Consider the following 14,006-nt stretch of genomic DNA (forward strand, 5'->3'; position numbering starts at 1 on the left):
TTGGTAGAGCATCATGTAAGCCAAGCCACATAGTAAATTTGAACTTCTCTGGAATGTTTGTGTTCCACAACCAGTTCCAATTACTATTGGCATTCCAATTTAATGCTTTCTTTAATAACCATCTGTAACCCTCCCTTGCACTATACTTTTTTGATGCTGCAGGCCACCACTCCCACTGTGGCTCCAACTCAGTCGAACTAGGATATCTCAGACCACAAATAAACTGCTTAATCTCATGCGGAATAGGCGTGGTAAGACTATCAACCTCCCAAGACACCCCTTTCCACAAGTCAGCCACCATGAAATCTGATTCAGAAATATGTACATAAGGAACAAGGTTGCAAAGTTTACCAAAAGGAGTCCACTCATCATACCAAAAAAAACTAGCGTAAAGACCGTGCATTTATTTGCACGAGACTAAAGTTCACACCATATCTAATATTAATATTATATTTTAAAAAAATGATCATACTAATTTAATTATTAATATAAGAGAAGAAAAAATATAATCAAGTACTTCATATTTATTTACAACAATTATTTATACCATATAATAAAAAATTATATAGATTAAATAACAAGTTTACATATTATATATATTTTAAATTTTAGAACATAAAAAATTTAGATTCCAAAATATAATATATATTTAAAAATAATACTAGAAAATTTTAAACCACCTAAATAATTACTTGTCCATTAATAAGAAAATAAAATATTTTTAAGACAGTTCAACATATAATTTAAAATATGTGTCACACAGAGTACTATATAAAGGCCTTTTTCTATAAGGTCTAAGATCGTTTAATCAACAATTCTATCTGACAGTTAGGTAGGGAGTCGAGTTTCAAGATAATCTTGTCCCCTTTCTTTAAATTGTATACTCTACAATATTCTTTCTATTCAACCCCAAATTTTCATTCTCTATCTCTTCCTCCACTTTTCAGTAAGTGAAAAAAGAATACATTCTTGTCTACGTTGAAAGATGGACTAGTGATCTTCCAAACAGAACCATCTCCAGAAAGTTTAAGATGTGCAACAAATTTTCAGGGTAAATACTGCAATAAATGATTCATAGGTAGGGTAAAAAAAGTATTTTCATATATAATGAATAACAGATACCGAACGAATATTTAATAAGTTTGCAAGAAAAAAAATCACTCTTTTGAGATCAACTTGCAAGTCTAGATTGACTCAAATCCGTATTTGTGACGGTCTTCTCTTAATAAGCATTTGGAGTGTATCTGATTCAGGATATTTTAAATTTGTTAGTCACTACATTAAAAGATATCGATCTGTATCACGATATTAAAATGCAAAAGATAAGAAAAAAAGAAGTTACATTTTTAGCATTATTCGTTGTCAGACAATTCGCTTGATTCATTACTTTGTTCGCTGACCTCCATTGATGAATTGCTTGCACCACACAAATCTATGGGATTATGAAGATCATCCCCTTTTAGTGTCTCATCTTCATCATCATTTTCATCACCGTCTGATGAGTACTCATCATCAGATGATTCAGACACAGACCAAACCATCACATCAGGTGATGAGGGCTCACCATTCCTGTTATACTTTATGTGGAACACTCTTTATATGTTATCAAGTGTTTCTGGGTCCATTAGGTCAGCCACATATGAGTTAGGATCAAGGTAAATCTAGATAGACTAGTTTATGTGATTTCACGGTGAAATAAAAATGTTTTCGAAATTGACATTTAAATTGCACACATGTCCCTCTATTGATAAAATAGAAAGATTTAATCTGTTCAAATGAGGTGTCAATTATAGCAGCTGATCATTGTTTTTTTTCAATTCTAGCACCAAGCAATTATCGAGCTCATCAATGACATAGAACGTTGACCCTAATTCTTCTCCATGAGTTGAAACAAAACTTGGGAGAAGAGCTCTCTCATCCTATATTCGATTTTATTCCTACAGTTAATTCATGTCTAACAAAGTATGGTAAAAATGTATCACATAATATTACATAATTATTTACCAAAGAGGGATATGTATATATTTAAATCTACCATTATTATCTATTGAGCAAGACCAGAGAACAATAATAAGCTAAATGAAATGGCATTATAATCAACATCACAAAAATAGGTAATTAACTAAAAAAATACATATTAGGTGTTATTAAATGTCCAGAAAAAAATACTGAAGTTTTGAAAGAAACACTGAAGAGAAATTGTTGTTATCTTGAACCATTATGAAAGCAAAACATTCTACGTAAATATCCAATCATGTTTTTCTGTATCAATAAATGCTGGATTTTTAAAGTTACTATCATTATATATATGATTAGTAAATATTGTATTTATTTATTTTGAATGTACATTGATAACTTATCAAAATTAATATTTTATAAGAGTCTCACAAGTCTATTAGAGTTGTTGTAGTCTACACACATTTCAGATTAAAAAGATCAGAAACTCAGAGTTAGCTAATCAAAGTTATCTAATACGCAAAAAAAAAAGTATCAAGAGGAGGAAAGTGGAAAAGACCATTAATTGAATATCTCCTAAAAACAAGGCATTCGAAATTAAATATTTAACCCACTTTTTTAATGGGTTAACATGCATGATATAATATTGCATAATATATTTAGTTACCTGCCCATTGAAAAGGCAAAATTTAAAAATCCGTTCTTGTCCGTTGTGCCAATATTCTTGGGTTGCTACAAATCTCCTATTAGCACATAATAGTATCATTAGAGGTTAAGACCGAGACTTTTAAGCAACAAACCAAGTAACTAAGTATATCAAAAAAAACTAACGAATTAATGAACATTATAAACTGTTACCAAAAGTTTCATCCCTCACTAACGACGAAGTTTTAACAGTAACAAATATGAGTAAAAAGCACCGCCACTCTTTAATTAGTTACTTCTGAAATCCAAACAAACATAAAGCTATCAACAGGATTAAATATCACAAGTAATGCAACTTATTACCTATCCTTTCTATAATAGTACTCGATTCCTCAAACTAAAGTCCAAGAAACCACTTTACAAAATTACTATACAACATATTTTAGAGATTATGGAAAGTTATGAAATGTGGCCTAGATATAAATGAAAAGCCAATAAAATTGAATTAGAATATGAAAAATATCTGAGAAAGAATTTAAAAAAATTATAGATGATATAACATGAAAATTCAACTGACATTAAAATTTTCACAATTTAATGTGAAATACATTGAATAGAAAGGTTGATCATACTTCAATGAAATCAAAAATGCAGCAAAGAAAACAAACTTAAATATCAAGTTAATAAATAAAATTACAAAGATTGATGGTTTTTAGAAATTTATTTTAAAAACTAAGGGAAAATATTAACTATAATAACATAATCTAGACATTGAACATGTAAGACCTAAAATTTTTAAAAAAATATTATTAGGAGTCAATTTTAAATTTATTATTTTATTAGAGATTTTATTTTTAAAAATTATTTCATTGAGAATAATTAAATCAAGTTTGGAGAATTAAAATAAAAATTTTATTTAATTTCATAATTATTGAATAATTTTTTATATTTAAATTATAAAGCTTAATAATTACAGAAGAAAATTTTTTTTATATAATTTAGTTTAAACAATTGAGATTTTAAAATTTGATACTTTAATTTTTATAAATAGAAAAAATTAATTATATTATCAAAATAATTTTGAGGGATTAAATTAGATTTCAAAATAAATACAATATAATCTAAATTAATTTAGAAATTACCAACCCTAGTTAACCCAAAATCCCAATTACATACACAAACCCTAACCCTAACTAAACAAAGCCCTAATTTCTACCCTATCCTTCCTAATACTACCAGCCATTAGCCCTTCCTGAAAACACAATACATCCCCTCAGCAGCTTCGGTAAACCAAAGAAAGAAAGAAAGAAAAGAGAAAACAGGAAAAAAGGGAAAGGAAGGCTTACGAAGAGAAGGAGAAGAGAAGAGAAGGAGGACAGCGTCGGCGTTGGAGGAGGAGAAGCGCAAACCAGAGCCATGGAAGGGAGAAGCAGAGCGCGCGCAGGGGAGGAGAAGCCGCCACTGCCCTCGCACTTGTCGTGGTCTTCACGGGGCCCATGTCGCCGCCGTTGCCCTCGCCGTAAAGTCCGTATCCACCGTTGTTGTGTCCACGCCGTCGCCATCATTGGAGCCGGAGAGAGAGCCCGTGAAGAGTGAGAGAGAGACTGACGAGAGATTGATGCGCGTGAGAAGAGGCGAAGCCGTCGCTGTCACCGTCGCGTGTGGAGTCGCTGCCATCGCTGCTGCTGGAGGTAGGTGGCTGATCCTTTGCCGCTGAAGAACATCGCTGTCATCATCGGAGAACACTGCCGGTAAGAGTTTTAATTTTGGTTTCTGTTCTTTTGGATTCCGAGAAGATTTTTGAAGCTGCATAGTTGTTATAATTGATCCACCGGAGCTTGTGGTCGCTATCGGAGCTGTTGTCGGGTCAGTTTGGGATTGCGGCTCATCCGTTCTGCTATTATCATAAGTATTTTGTTTCGAACCCTCGGTGTTAGTATTCCGTTATCATCTATTGAGAATTTCGCGTTGTTAATATCTCAGGGTTGAGTTTCGGAAATTGTATGATTAAAATAAAAGCTGCTGTGATTCGTCTCGCTTCGTTTCTCGTGGTGAGACTAATTGGTTTCGTTTCTTGTTATCGCAATGCTCTATTAACAATTATGTTCTAATTTCATTTAATATCCATTTCGCGTTAATTCCAATTTACGTCAGATAAGTCGTCGTTGCTGTGAACCTTGATTGTGGCTGTTGATATTGCCTGGGAATCAATGAGGTTGCTGCTGTGAGTTAAGAATAGAAAGAGGACTGTTGACATGTTAACTTTTAAGGGGTTCGACTTTGAGGTAGGGGTTTCTTTCTGACAACTCAATTTTTATATTTGGAATTTTTATAATTAGATATTGATGAGAGAATTACACTTTTTAGTGATTGTATAAGTCTTATGCATCGACTAGTTGTTTTTGGATGATAATGATTGTTTGTTTGATTTAGTAATTGTTGGTTTTGTTAAACAGACGGTTGCTGAATCTGTTTCTTTAAAGTTTCAAAATGAATTAGATTGGTGAAAACCATTTGATTTTGGGTTGGTTTGATTTGAAAATAGTTTGGTTGGGACTTGAAAAGGGTGGCAAAGTCTAAGTTTTAAGGGAAGTGCTGTCGTTATTTAATAAAATTTGAGGCCTTTTTGAAATGTTGTTTATAAAATTATGAATTTAAGAATCATGTTATTTTACTCGAATTATTCACGAGAGCTTTGATTTAGCAAAACTGGAACTATTTCCGAGCCTTTAGAAACAGGTTTCTTTTCAAAGAAAGTATTATATTGAGTGCAAGTATTTAGAAAAGAATTATGTTTCGATTTTGATTTAAACCGAGTGGTTTCATTTTAAGTAATTTGGTTTTGAGTTTTGATTTATTTAAGAAAAGTTTTATGTTTTGAGTTTGTTTATAAAACTACATTTTAAGGAATTATGACTCAAGGGATGTAATAATTTTAAAGAAAGAGATTGGTTGTCGTCCTCCCTAAAGTCTCGAGACTTTGCCGTGCTGTTACTTTGCCGTGCGGTTTAGTTAATAAATGATTTTTTTAGTCTTTTGAAAGTGGTTTAAATATGAAATGGTTTTGAAGTTGGATTGGAGGAAAATCTTAGCTAAGTAAGAATGAGATTTTTGTGTGAAAGGAGAACTTGTTTTAAGTAAAGTGGCTTTGGAGGTTTTAAAAAAGATTATAAGGAGTGATGTTGGTTTTTAAATAAAAATGAAATTATTTCGAGCTTTGACCTGGCAAGATTCATGGTGGTTTACTGCTTGTCCAGTGTCGAGATGTTACGTGGGGTTCGTGGTGGTATACCGCCCACATGTTTTCAAAAGAGGATGTTATGTGGGGTTCGTGGTGATGTACCACCCACATGTTTTTAAATGAAAATATTGTGTGGGGTTCGTGGAGGTGTACCGCCCACATATTTTTAAAAGTGAATGTTTTGTGGGGTTTGTGGTGGTTTACTACCCACATGTGTGTGTTATTTTTCCAATTGGAGATCTTGCGAGGTTCGTGGTGGTGTACCGCTCGCAATGGTGGGGTTCGTGGCAGTGACCGCCAACCGGTTTTCAAGAGGATGATATCCGGGTTAGCTACCGGATATGTTGGATTCTAGCAAAGTAACCGACACGTGAGCTCACGGCCAGTAGAAAAGACATACATCATATGCATTTATGTGACATTGTTTGGGTGTGCATATTGTACTTGGTTTGCCTATGTGAATAATTCTGTGTAACTGCTAATTGTTATACTTGGTGTAATTGTTCTTGATTGTGTTTGAACCTCACTATTTGTGTTTGTGAGTGTTGATTCGGATTTTGGTGAATTGGGTGTTGATTGATTTTGTGTTGGGTTGGAGGTTGTGATGTGACCTGGTTATATTTGGACTAGAGGCTACTATTGGATGGGTCAGTGTAAGTTTGATGAAATTACTTATTTGGTACTTGTCGTGATATATTACGAGATACCGTGTTTAATTCGAGTTTTAATAAATCCAAATATGAATTCAGATTTTGGGCAATTAACTAAAGATTCTTGAAAATGTTTAGATTATTAATAGTTGGTTTTACTATGATTCATAAGTCGAGCAACGATCACGGTATTATGAAGACAATTTTAATTTTACATATCTTATTATAGCAATTCCCTAACCCTATAGTGAGAACCAGCGAGGACGATGTTCTCACTCTCCTACAGGTTTTTCCTTTTCAAGATATGGACGACGAAGTTCGGATGAGTCTATCTCATTTTTGTTTACACAATATTTTGTATTGTTTTAGTAGTTATGTTTCCCTCACCTTTGTCTTTACAATTTTGTAAGAGGGATAGGATGTTGATATGAAACGCTTGTAATAATATGTATATATTCTTTTTAAGTATTGTAATTTGAATTGTAAGCATGAATTTATGTTTTCAAGAAAATGGTTTTTGAAAATACGGTTTAGGTTTCAAACAGTATCATATGTTAGTATTAAATATCTTAAGAGTTGTCGTAATACCCGAGCTATCAGAGTAGTGCAGCCGAAAGCGTGACGTTTTGATAGTTGGGGTGTTATAGAACAGATCAAGTTAAGCCTGTGTTCCAGGAGTTGTTCTAATGCTGACTGCATGAGAACAAAATTCTAGTCTAAACTATTTTTTCATCTATGAACAGGTGTAACGTAAAAATTGCTTTTAAAGGATAGAGAGAAAAACTCAATGATCTTGTTTTTGAACCAATGTTTCCTTCTATTTTTTCAACTCATTCATGGCCATTGTTTTTTTTCCTTAAAAAAAAAGGAGCATATGCAACATAAAACCAAAACAAAATTTTTATGAGAATACCAAATTGAATATGAGGCACAGCTAAAATTATTGAAAGTGACGGATTTTCTACTAATGTTCAGCACCATACCTATTTGAATCTTCTCTATCTGCATGCATCGCCATTCAGCCTTATGAAATAGCTAGACTTTGTATACAAATTCGAGAACAAACAGAAGATCTTGTCTCTTACTGCAAAACAGAATATTATAATAAGGTAAATCCTAATAGAAGATTTCAACAGATTCAAGAAAAATAAGTAATAAAATTCAATATAAAAACAAAAAGAAACAATTTGGATTTCTGCATAACAAAACCTGGAATAAGAACCGCAAGCTTTGAAGAACACTGGCCAGCAATTGGAAGACAAATGCACGGATCACTGTCAGTGAGGGAAAGGGTGAGGGAAAGGCTCTAAATCGGGAGGTTATGATCCGCAGTGATGAAGAGATGGTAAAGGAGTTGAAAGAGGAACATGATTGAAGTAACTAGATGCTAAGAAAGAATCAAGATCCGAATCTGTTGATACGTTTCATTTCAAGTAGGATTTGGAATGTATGTTTGCAGTTTGGGTCCAAATACTTATCTTCTTCATCTTCTATTTAGTCATTAAAATTATTTCTCATTCATTTTTTGCAAATTAAAGTAACGTTATACCACTAACAATATTTATTATTTTTTTACTAATAGTTTATTAACTGTAAATGCTAAAAAATAAATTTCAAATATTAAACTCTAAATCTTAAATCTTAATAGTATAAAAATAAATTGCTAAATAATCTTGATTAAAAATATTAATTTTCTAATATTTTTATTTCAAGTTATTAGATGTAAATTAAAAATTAGTTACTAAATTAATTAAATATATTTTATAAATAGTAAAATAGTAAATAATAAACATAAAAATTTTAGATATTTTATATCTCCCCTTTGATCAAAAACTAATTTGTAAATAAACAAAACNATAAATTTCATTTCTACTGATCCTAATTATAATCTTGAGAAGTTTCAGAAATTTAACCACAACTACTAATAATTATTTAAACAAACAATCATGAATTATGAATTTATTAATAAGAATGTGCATAATAAACAATATGAAAAAAATAAAATATATAAAAATTAAATTAATATTAAAATATAAAAAACCAAAATGAATATAAAAAATATAAATATAATAACAGTGATTTAAAAAAATTCTTTTATATTTTAAAATAATTAATAAAATAATATAAATAATAACTATATTTTTTAAGTTAAGAAAGAGATTACAAAATTTGAAAGAATAAAGTCATACCTGATAATATGAAATTGGCATTAATAGTTAGAGGATGTTGCAAAATAATTGATCCTTATTAAAAAGAAAAAAAAAGTTTAAATGTAAAATTAAAACCATGGGAAGATAAAAAAAATTAAATAGGTATATTAACAAATCTCACGTACCAATATATTCGAACTCAAAATGAAGAAAAATATTAGAAATAGAAAAAACATCAAACAATAAAAAGAACTTAACTTTTTGTTATTATCTTTTGAACTTCTCTCATGTTATTATGTTACATTTTAGTATATTACCTAAAAATTTAGCTTGTCAATCAAGATTATTACTAAAATTGGCTCCTATTCATATCTCACAACTTGGTAACAAAAAGCATAAACAAAAAAAACTTAATAAGAATGAGATGTTGCACTCAACCAAGTATGAGACATGCCTTGTTTTGGAAATCAAATGTTTCTTTCTTTCGATTTAAATTGGGGGCTAAGGTTTCATTGAATGATACATGCATGTCCAAATATATAACAATATCTTATATTGGTTCATAATAAGATTCAGCACCATGGCAGGCCAACAGAAATACTACTTTTAGAAAGAAAATAATCAGAAAATATATTTGAACTTAGCACATTCACCTACACTTATTAACTCAATATTTTCAGAACCCAAAATTTCACTTGATGAAATTAACAAAACAAAAGCTACCAAAAGTGAAAAGAAAACCAAAAGAAAAAAGATTGAACAAAAGATTACGTTGAGAGTGCAACGATTAGGGCAAAAGCTAAACTTGTTCTTCGGTGTTCAGACGATTTACTTCATCATCACGTCCCTTGTTAGTTGAACAAAGTATATAGTCTCGATCTGTCAAGATCCCAAGAAAAAGGACTATCCGCCGAAAAACTGTCAGAGATTTGTCTGTTGGACGAATCGGAGGCGCCGTAAGTCATTGTAGATGACGACAGCTTTGTGTGCTGTAGGAGGATATGTGTTTTAACCCTGAAAAAGTTGGGTGGTGGGGTTTCTTGGTTGAATGAGGTGAGACATCAGAGAGAGATAACAGAGGGTCACTAGGTTAGCTTTTGTGACGTTTTTTTTTTGTGTGGGGGGAGAGGAGGGGGAAGTGGATGACCTTTGATTTTTTATATTTTGTTGGTGATTGCTTCTCATGTTATTAAAGATGCAGAAAAGTTAATAGAAGATAAAAAAATATTTGAATATTTTTTTTTAAGAAAAATTACACTAAAGGACCGTTATGAAAAATAATTATTAAAAAATATTTTTAATATCAAAATTGTTAAGAATGACTAAATTTTTTTTAATATTTATGATAGTTAAGAAGAAGAACTAAATCTTAAGAAAAATATATCTTTAACTATTTTTTTATTTATTTCTCAGAAATTTATATTAATAAATTTTATTTCTTCTAAAATTTAAGTAATTTTTATTATTTTTTCATCTTTTTTTTTTCTATTGTTGATGAGAGGAAAAAATGATAAAAAATTACAAAAAAATAAAAAATAAATAATTAATTAATTAATAAAAATTTTAGGCGATATAAAAATTATCAACATACCAATTATGAAAAATAAATAAAAAAATAATTAAGAATATATTTATTTTTTTATAAAAAATTTGTTCCTTCTTCTTAAATATGATACATGTTAAAAAAAATTAATTGTTATTAAGAATTTTGGTATTAAAGGTCCTTTTTAATAATTAAATCTTTCTAACAGTCCTTTAAAGTAACTTTTCCTTTTTTCTTATATGTGCCGGATGAATAATTTTTATACCATAAAAAAAGAAAGTTAAACTTGATTTAGATAATAATTGTTTATATGTACTCTTCAATAAAATTTCTAATTAACCTACAAACCAAAAAAAGAATTAAATATATGAATTATTTTCACGTACAAAATAAAATTTTAAATTTTATCAAATTAAGATGACATTTGAAAAGTTAAAATATCCCTTTTTCTAAAATTATTTTATAAATAAATTGAATTTTATGAGAATAAAAATTATAATTTAATCTAAGAAAAATATATAATTATAATAATGGTATAAGAATTGGGAATTAAAAAAAAGTAAATTGTCATTAGTAAATTGAATTTTATAAAAATAAAAATTATAGTTTGTTATGAACCATGTCAAGAATATTAAAACTACTGGAGTATTGAATTTTGTCATTTTATATTACTTAAGTCATATATTTTTATGTTTTTGGACAACTGATATAAATTATATGTACCTACTCAATTAAAAATATTTGAAATTAATAAAAAAAACCTTATATGTAATGAATAACATCAACTAAATTTATTTTTTTTATTGTACAAAATTACATCTAATGAATGTCTAAAAAAATAAGAGAAGAAGAGGAAATAAAGACTTTTCAAACAATGTGATATAAGCACCATGATAGTATCAAATGTAGGAACCACTATAATGAGTGGTTTTGACTTTAGCACATAGTTTTACAAAAAACAACACAATAAAAAATTTTATTTATACCAAATACTCTTGCAACCACTCCATTCATCCAAAACCTGTTAAAAAGTAGTTGAGTTTTCAATCCTCTCTAATTTTACTGAGTGATAAAGATAGTTGTCTGTATGAACTCAACATGCAAACAATCAAATGGAAAACAAGGTAAGTATTCTAGCTGATATATATCTTTTACTTTTTTTTTCAATAATGTAATATATTCTTTCATAATTTTTTAAATCTATTGATAATATGGAAAAAAACCACATCAGAGAGAGTAAAGTAGATGTGACTAAGCATGCCACTGTGGTTTCTTTGATTAAAATAAAGAGTAAGATCTTAAATTAATTTATGTTTATTTCTTTGGCATGCATAATACTTATAGCATGTGATATATAAATAATTCTATTATTTAATATGTATATTATATTTTTCTCAGATGATTCAAAAGAGTTATGTGAAAAAAGATTAAGAAAAGAATTAAGCTCTTATAGTGTTGAAACAATAAGTAATAAAAAGTATGTTGGCGTTGAATGAAAAGAGGATTAAGTTTGGTTGCAAAATAGCTGGAAAAAGGTTGTAAAGTTTTGTCAACTGCAATATGATTTTTTTTAATATTTGAGTAGAAAGAAAAAGAAAGATATAAAATTAATGGTTGAGTTTTTATTGACATTTGAGTAGAAAGAAAAAAGCAAGATATAAAATTAGTGGTTGAAAAATTAGTTTTTATTAACTGTTGAGTAGAAAGAAGGAGCAAGTAACAGAATTAAATGTTATGATACTTGTGTTTTAGAAAAAAATTATAATTTATATTGTGATGCTAATGTAAAATATGAATAAAGGAATTTTTTTGGACATAAGTATCATAGCTCTGTTTTACCGAAATATTTGTGATGTTAATTCTATAATGATAAACACAAGAAAATGATTGATAGTTTGTAGAGAAGAACTCACCAAGAATCAAACAGCTAAACATCTTTTCGAGCGCTGAAGACAGGTCCCTATAGGAAGCATAATTGTTGAGATCTATTTTCCTCAAGTATGGGGCACTATCCATGCTAAATTTGACATCAAAGAAACCAGGCTTGGGTTCTGCATCAGGTTCATTCTTCTGAGGAGGCTGAGTTGCAATTGAGTTCTCCCTGAATGTATGGATTGGTGGGCATCCAACAACTTCTGTCGTGATTCACACACATAACAATAATAATCAATCAATTATATTATAGCATTATCATTATCATAATGAGATGTGTTGTAATTGCAAGTTCAAAATAGAATAGTTAGCTAATAAACTATTGGTCACGGAAGAAAAAATGAATATAGGAGGTTTCAGCTTTCAACCCTCAAGTTTCAAGTTTTTAACTAACCAACTAATTTGTAAATTTTTTCAAGCATGTCAAAGTAGTAAAAACAGAGAAGAGGGTAGAAAAGTACTTTCCAGCAGGAGCAGCAATAGGCTTTGAAGGTTGTGGAATCAGAAGAGGGGTTTGGTTTGTATTGTCACAGGGAGGAGAGAATAACGAAGCATTCCATCACACCACTTCGAAGAATAAATATTCGAATTCTTGTATTGAAATTGAGCTGCATGACCAAAGAACAAAAATCAACTAATGAAACTCCATTGTAATCAACACGACAAGAATAAGCTATCCAACATGAAAAAAAATGACAAGAATAAGCTATCTAACATGAAAAAGAAAGTAGGGAGAGGAAGGGGAAAAAGAATCAAAAGAACACGCATCGAAAGAATTCATTATTTTTTTTATTATATCAACAGAAAATGATTAATGATCACAACTGTTATAACTCACAATTAGAACCATAAGTCCCAATACTTTAATGTGATAACTTTTTTGCAGTAAGATAAATCAGCTTTTGATGTTTTTTTAGAGACAATACCTAAAAGAAGAAACCCATCTTCCAGTCTGGTTGTCATGATATACAGAAGTTGCATACTCCAAGACATAGGCACTATATACTTCAATTGTGTTATCCATGCTATAAGGGATAATAATGATTCCACCAAATCAAAATCTATGCAAATTAAAACAGTTTTAAGAGGATTTAGAATGAAAAGAAAACCCATTATTTAGCAAATTTAAAGCATAAAATGTCAGATATCTAGAAAAAAAGGAAAAAAAAAACGGAACATGTCCAGTACAATCCAAGATATAAAGAAAAATATGTTTCTGCAGGATAATAGTTAAACAGCTATTTTTTGTAGGAATTGAAATTTCTCGATCTCCAACTGTATGTGCTGGTCCAGTATGGAAGCTAGTCTCAGGATAAGCTTGTCCTTCTTTTTTAACTTGTACAATTTATAGCACTCCTTCCACTCAACCCCAAATTTCCACTCTGAATCCCTTCCACTACTCCTCAGCAGGTGGAAGAAAAATATATTTGTCCCTATACTGGAAGGTGGACCGGTTATCTTCCAGATGGAACCATATCCAGATGATTTCAGATATTTAGCAAAAGCAGTGGACAAGTACTGCAATAAATCAATCACAGTTAGAAATCGAGAGAGTTTTGCTATATAAACAATAATAAATACAAAATTAATATTTCAAAAGTGCTCTAAAGAAAGAAATGAGTTCATTAGGGTTAACTCACCAATCTAATTGTCCTCATATCTAAATTTGTCATTGTCTTTCTATAGCAAGGAGATGGAGGGTATCCAGTATAGGATACATAGACATGTCAGGCACCATACTAAAAGATATCTTTACTTACCTCGAAAATAAAATCAAAATCAGAAGAGAAAAAATTGTAGGTGATATTATCAACTGTTATGAAATCTAAGTAATATTGTAGAATTTGAAGAATTTTATAGTAATGGCCAGTAATTTAGCTGTTGGAATC

General features: G+C 30.0%; 1 long non-coding RNA gene across 1 annotated transcript; it reads left to right on the top strand.

Moving 5' to 3' along the window:
* Positions 1–3,858: 3,858 nt before the first annotated feature.
* LOC127740695 (uncharacterized) lies at positions 3,859–7,018 on the top strand. Its single transcript, XR_008001508.1, has 2 exons — positions 3,859–4,652; positions 4,756–7,018. It is a non-coding gene; the product is annotated as an uncharacterized LOC127740695 (long non-coding RNA).
* The last annotated feature ends 6,988 nt before the right edge of the window (positions 7,019–14,006 follow it).

Source organism: Arachis duranensis, chromosome 7 (genome assembly GCF_000817695.3).
Source record: "Arachis duranensis cultivar V14167 chromosome 7, aradu.V14167.gnm2.J7QH, whole genome shotgun sequence".
NCBI classification, from domain to species: Eukaryota; Viridiplantae; Streptophyta; class Magnoliopsida; order Fabales; family Fabaceae; genus Arachis; species Arachis duranensis.